Source organism: Chiloscyllium plagiosum, chromosome 48, assembly GCF_004010195.1.
Source record: "Chiloscyllium plagiosum isolate BGI_BamShark_2017 chromosome 48, ASM401019v2, whole genome shotgun sequence".
NCBI lineage: Eukaryota > Metazoa > Chordata > Chondrichthyes > Orectolobiformes > Hemiscylliidae > Chiloscyllium > Chiloscyllium plagiosum.
In genome coordinates this window covers 9,459,766-9,466,944 of record NC_057757.1, presented here as the reverse complement: position 1 = coordinate 9,466,944, position 7,179 = coordinate 9,459,766, and the positions used below count along the sequence as shown (strand labels likewise).

The 7,179-nt window shown below is 44.7% G+C and overlaps 1 long non-coding RNA gene across 1 annotated transcript in view; it reads left to right on the top strand.

Annotated features, from left to right (window-relative positions):
• Window positions 1-2,086, top strand: part of LOC122544436 — a 3,850-nt gene extending 1,764 nt beyond the window's left edge. The window contains exons 2-3 of the long non-coding RNA XR_006310340.1: window positions 1,826-1,933; window positions 2,013-2,086. This is a non-coding gene — a long non-coding RNA (uncharacterized LOC122544436). The remainder of the gene's footprint in view (window positions 1-1,825; window positions 1,934-2,012) is intronic.
• The last annotated feature ends 5,093 nt before the right edge of the window (window positions 2,087-7,179 follow it).

Genomic DNA, 7,179 nt, shown 5'->3' with positions numbered 1-7,179 from the left:
CCTTTTTCCACATATGGAGTCAGCTATTACGAGGGGGCATAGCTTTAAATTAAGGGGTGGTAGGTATAGGACAGATGTTAGGGGTAGATTCTTTACTCAGCGAGTCGTGAGTTCATGGAATGCCCTGCCAGTAGCAGTGGTGGACTCTCCCTCTTTATGGGCATTTAAACGGGCGTGGGATAGGCATATGGAGGATAGTGGGCTAGTGTAGGTTAGGTGGGCTTGGATCGGCACAACATCGAGGGCCAAAGGGCCTGTACTGTGCTGTATTTTTCTTTGTTCTATAGAAACCCATTCAGATGCTGACTCCTGGAATGGTGGGTTACTGAACAGTTGAGCCACTTCTGAAAGGTTAGAATGAGGTGATCATAGTGAGTCCCAGGCTGAGGGAGGCGGGGGGGTTCTGATAAGGTTGTTGCTAAAGGATGGTCTCCAGAATGGAGCTAGGCTCAGTTGAACAATGAGTTCTCAGGCTGTAGAGTTTCCCCAGGACTGCAGATAGATTGGGGGGGGGGGGGGGGGGGCGGGGGTGGTAGACACATGTACTGCAGCAGTTCAAGAAGGCAGCCCACTGCCACCTTCAGACACCTAGGGATGGGCAATAAACGGAGGCCCAGCCAGCAATGTCCATGTCCCACAAGTGAATCAAGAGGAGTCGAGATCCCAATCTGATCAGCCAAGTTGCCAAATGGTAGAATACGTTGAGGGGCTGAATGTCCTCCTGTTCACTCTCTCTCTCTCTGACTTGGGAAGCTGTCTGCTTCAGATTTGGATTTGAAGTAACTTGCTTGTTGAAGGAATTTCTGTTGTCCTGTGTCTGAGGCTTGATCCCTTTTATACAGACTGTGAAAGGGGTTTTTACATCAATGGGAACTACAAGTCCATGTCTGAAGAACTGACTGATTTGTCCCCCTCAATGCCCATAACTATACAGGCCTAGACTTAATGGCCACAGAAATAGGAATGCTTGCCATTGAGCTGAAGAACATTATTGAAGATGCCAGAGTCTGTGGCAAGAACTTGCACAACTTTATGTAACAGAATTTAACAAGTTCCCAGCGTGGAATTGTGAATTAAGCTCACTTTGCATTCTCTAAACGCTAAGAGCTAGAACAACACATTGGTTGATATTGAGCTTCATTCCAGACACTTGGCATCCCCCAAACACATCAATGTTGAGTTAACAATATATGTTCTCTTTCTTTATCACCTGTCACTGACAAGTGACACAATGCCATTGCATAAAAGGTGTTCTCTCCAACTTCAGTGGTTTGAGTTTCTTGTTTGGGATCCAGTGCTTCCTTCGTGAAAGCGGTGACTACCCACAAGTATCAAGGTTTCAGTTCTTCACTAAAACATCAGATTAGGAGGGGGTAGGTAAGCATTTGCTAACTGCTACCTGTTGCAGAGCTGGATGAAGTACAGATGGTTCTCCACATAGTAACATTTCTGATCTTGGGGCAAGCTCTAGCACTAACTAGTGGGCGGCACGTTGGCACAGTGGTTAGCACTGCTGCCTCACAGTGCCAGAGACCCGGGTTCAATTCCTGCCTCAGGCAACTGACTGTGTGGAGTTTGCACAATCTCCCCGTGGCTGTGTGGGTTTCCTCCTGGTGCTCCGGTTTCCTCCCACAGTCCAAAAATGTGCAGGTTAGGTGAATTGGTCACGCTAAATTGCCCAAAGTGTTAGGGGAATGCGTCCGGTTGGGTTGCTCTTCGGATGGTCGGTGTGGACTTGTTGAGCCGAAGGGCCTGTTTCCACATTGTAAGTAATCTAATCTAACTCCTGGATTGGGTCAAACTATCTAATCTTTGTCTCCAACAGGGCAGCGCAGGAGTACCCATCCCCATGAGGGGACAGTGGTGAGTGCACCTGGCCCAATCCTCCTGGGAGGGAGCAGTTACACTGCAAAGAAACAACTTGAAGCAAATGGTGAGTGAAGCCTCTGTAATAGGTCACCTGTGATCTCCAGCTAAAGAAACCATCCTCTGATCTCTCTCTCCCCCCAAAGATGTTGCTGGGACCCCTTGGGTTCTGCATGGAACAGTCATTGGCCTCCAGATGGTGTCTCTATCCCTGCTGGTAGTGATGGTTGCAGTGTACATGAAGAGACCAAGAACTGCTGCTGTTATTCCATGTGGTGAATTGTAAGCTCTGAACAGACATATATCAGATGGGGAAATGTGTGATGAGTCCTTGAGGAACTGTCAAAGCAAGATCAGCAAATCCTGTTGGTAATGAGAGATGGGTGAAATCTGAATCTATGCTGTTAGGTATAGCAACATTCTAATCCATAATCCACCAAACATCAGTCAGTTTCAATCAGTTATTTGAACTATCAGAATTTTGCAAAGCAATTGCACCCAATTTCATGTTTTACATTGGTTTGCACAATGAGTAGTGAAATTAGGTTCGGTGAATTAGTAAAGCTAAATTGCCCATAGAGTTAGTGCATTAGTCAGGGGGAATGGGTCTGGGTGGGTTACTCTTCGGAGGGTCGGTGTGGATTAGTTGGGCCGAAGGGCCTGTTTCCACACTGTAGAGAATCTAATCTAGTGCAGTCAGGCCTGCTTTAACACTGAATACAAAACTGATTATTAATAAACCTTGAATACCCTTCCTGTCTACCCTGAACCTTTCACCCATTGCTTACTTTGAATCTATCCACATCTGCCTTCAACATTGAAGGACTCTACTTCTACCTCTTCAGAGAACGTTCCAAGGTTTTTATTTGAATTTTTTAGTTTAAATGACTAATCCTTAATATGAAATCCTTCCTCCCACCCACCCAAGAGGAAATGTGCTGACATCTAACTAGACACAGCCCACCCTCTCAACTTGATTGAGACAACTTGCTCTTCAGATGCATGTCCAGCCTTTCCTCATTCAATAGCATTCCTCCATTTCACAGTTTGATCTCAAATCTCCCAACTACACTAATGTACTTCACTACATAGAGTACCTAGATATGTCTTAGTCACTCCTCCAGCCTGTAGTTTCTTTAATTGATTGCATTTCTCTTTCAGTCCCTCTCCCAAATGTATCCAGTATCTTTCCAAAGGATGAATGCTCTCGGGACCTTGATCCTTCTCAGCCTGTAGCCCCAACTGTTTATTTAGTATTAATTTGCTTCTCTTCACTACCACTTCCTAGTTTAGAACCAATTCTGGGATGTTACATTGTATTCTCAGTGAGAACTACAAAATACCCATATCACCCAATATTTGGATCATTCATGATGAGGTACAACACTTTCTAAGGGAAGACTTATGAAACGTGTGGCTATTGGTGTTATCATTTTTCTGGTACCGTTTAATCTCAACTTTCCCAAACTTGATTGCTGTTTACCTTTGCACAACCCTCCTTCTCCATCTTCCCTTTCCAAACCAGGGATCCAATATTTGGTAATTTTCCATTCTGGAATGGATGGATCACTGAGATAATGTCTGCCACAGCATTTTATTGACCTACCCCTTAATTTGCTAACTTGGCTTCTATGCCCTCAATTGCCCTTGAGCTTGATGCTAATCTTTGACCACTCCCACCCCTCAGTAATTCTATAACTGCCTACTGAGGAGAGGCTGAATTCATATGATTGACCTTGCCTTATGGCTGCTTGCCAGGTCTACTACACAGCCTGCTCTCTACTTTTCAGAGCATCCTTAGTCTAGGAAGTTAATCCAAAGCTATTCTAAGGACTCCAGTTAGGCCATCATTACTCATGCTGCTTTCTAGGCTTGGTATAGAATAAGGTCACCAGTGATTATCATTCAGTCTGTTGTGAAGTGCTCAGTCTTCCTTTATGCTCCACCTGACTGCAAGGTTACTATGGGTGTGGTGCACATAGACCCTCTAATTATGTCTTTATTACATAATTATATATCCATCCTGGTTTTGAACTGCCAAAGCAACTACTCATGTCAAGCTTCCAACTTTACCCTTAGTGTTACGTACCTGTATGGAGTCCCAATATGGTTACCATTTCCCACTTCATTTTGTGATCAGTTCATCCTACTTTTTGTTGCAATTTAAATGTTTAAATTTGAAAAACCTAGGGATTTATGCAGTGCTTCTATCTGTCAAGGATACAGCACAGAAACAGACCCTTTGGTCCAATTAGTCCATGCCAGCTAGATATCCTAGATAAATCTAGGCGCTTATTCCCCTCAACCGTTTCTATTCATGTATCCATCCAGATGCCTTTTAAATGCAACTGTACCAGTCTATGGCAGCTTATTCCATACATGCACCATCCCTGAATGTAACTGTAAACACTCTCTGCCAGAAGTTTTTAATCTTTGCTATCCTTCATGGAATCCCTTCCTGTTCACCCTGCATGTCCCTCCATTACATGGCCCTTCCTGTTCACCCTGCATGTCCCTCCATTACATGGAATCCCTTCCTGTTCACCCTGCATGTCTCTCCATTACATGGAATCCCTTCCTGTTCACCCTGCATGTCCCTCCTTACATGGAGCACCCTTAAAAGCCTGCCTTTTCAAATAGCTTCTCCACCTGTGGCTGACCTTTAATCATATGAACTTCCATCATGGAAGATAGCAACTCATGGAATGCCAGTCTTAACAGTATGCAGAGTTTCTGAGCCAGGTCATTCCCCTAACGACATCCTGAATCAAAGGATGTTCTGGATATAGGCCATTAAGTTGGTGTCCTCATTTGATCTGCCGTTTGGTTATACCAGCATGCTAAACGTTCCCTGTCATTGTACATAATGACGATGGTTTTCATGCTGAATGTGTCTCTGATCTAGCTGCAGTTCTGTAGGATGAGCCTTTACCTTAAGTAAATGACAACAGCTGTTATCTATACTGCTGCCTACCAGACTAATGGGGTGAGGTTGTGCCAATGAGGTCAAGGCTCTAGCCCACATCACCTGCTGCCAGAGTGATAGATGATAGCAAACAGGTGATCCCTTTGACTGTAGCAGGCATCAGGGCGTTACTTTTCAACACAGGCAGCCTTTGCTTGTGTATCTCTGAACATCAAAAGCAGAATCAAATAGCAGATATTGACAACATGAAGCAAATAATCCTAACAGTGCTATAAGAGAGACACCACAAACTAATTTAACATTTAATTGGGCTCACGGTATGATTTACTTACTTCACAGACCTTGCTCTTTGTAAGCAAAATATCTGCTTATTGTCCACCCAATTTTTGTGAAAAGGGTTGTAGTGCTTACCATAGTAAATATAGCAGGCATTCTCAATGTTGTGACCTATTATGACCAGAACCCCAGTAAGGTTCCCACTATAAGTCCAAGAAGTTAGACCATTCAACCCATCAAGTCTGCTCCACCACTCAATCATGGCTGATAAATTTCTCAACCCCATTCTCCCACTTTCTGCCTGTAATTCTTGATCCTCTTCATATTCAAGAACCTATCTGTCTCCATCTTAGATCTATTCAATGACCTGGCCTCCACAGCTTTCTGTTGCAATGAATTTCATAGATTCACCACTCTCTGGCTGAAGACATAGAACATAGAACATAGAAGAATACAGCGCAGTACAGACCCTTCGGCCCTCGATGTTGCGCCGATCTATGCCCACCGAACCTACACTAGCCCACTATCCTCCATATGCCTATCCAATGCCTGCTTAAATGCCCTCGACCCTATCTAAACCCGTAATCATCTTGTACACCTCTATCAAGTCACCCCTAAATCTTCTTTTCTCCAATGAAAACAACCCCAAGTGCCTCAGCCTTTCCTCATACGATCTTTCTACCATACCAGGCAACATCCTGGTAAACCTCCTCTGCATCCGTTCCAGTGCCTCCACATCCTTCCTATAGTATGGCGACCAAAACTGCACACAATACTCCAGATGCGGCCGCACCAGAGTCCTTTACAACTGCAACATTTCTCCTTATCTCCATTCTAAAAGGTCTTCCCTTTAGTCTAAGGCTGTGCCTTTGGGTCCTAGACTCTCCTACCAATGGAAACATCTTCCCAACATCCACTCTGTCCAGGCCACTCAGTATTCTTTATGTTTCAATTAGATCCCCCCTCATTCTTCTAAACTCCACTGTGTATAGACCCAGAGTCCTCAAACATTCCTCAATTGTTTAGCTTTTCATTCCAGGGACCATTCTTGTGAACCTCCTCTGAACACATGCCAGGGTCAGTACATCCTTCCAGAGATATGGGGCCCAAAACTGTGCACAATTCTCCAAATGTGGTCTAACCAGAGTCTTTTAAGCCTCAGGTATATTATGCTTGTATATAAAAGTCCTCTCAAAATAAATCCAACATTGCATTTCCCTTCCTAACTACTGACTCAACCTGCAAACTTACTTTGAGAGAATCCTGGACTAAAACTCCCAAGTCCCTATGCAATTCAGACTTCTGAATATTCTCACCATTTACAAAATAATCCATGACGTTACCAAATTCTTTGCCCATTCTCCTAACCTGTCTAAATACTTCTGCAGCTTTCCTGCCTCCTCAATGATACCTGTCCCTCCACCTATCTTTGTAATGTCTGCAACCATAGCCAGAATGTCCTCAGTTCCTTCATCTAGATCATTAATGTATAAAGTGAAGAGTTATGGTCCCAACACTGAGCCTTGCAGAACACCACTTGATACCAGCTGCCATCCTGAGAAAGACCTTTTTATCCCCACTTTCTGCTTTCTGTCAGACAACCAATCTTCTCTCCATGCTAGCGCCATGGACCCAGCAGCCTCATGTGCGGCACCTTGTCAAAGGCTTCTTGAAGTCCAGGTAGATAACATCCCTGAGCTCTTCTTGGTTTAACCTGCTCATTGCTTCGTCGAAGAATTCTAACGGATTTGTCAGCCACGACCTCCCCTTGATGAAACCATGCTGACTTTGTCCTATTTTACCATATACTTCCAAATACAGAGGAACCTCGATTACCCGAAGGACATTTCATTCGTATAATTGATTATTCGGTTAATTGATTCAATCCCTTTCCTCTGGAGCTCAGAGTTTCCTGTTGTCCACTCACCGCTCAGGAGTCAAGGCAGCAGGACACTGCACGCGAGCTCCCACCCACCCATCCACCCCACAAACCTGTCCAACATCGCCCCCACTCCCGTCCCCACCTGCCCCCAATCCCATCAATCATTGACCCCATGCTCACCCCCAACCCCGTCCAATACCGCCCTCCACTCCTGCCACCGCCAATGCCA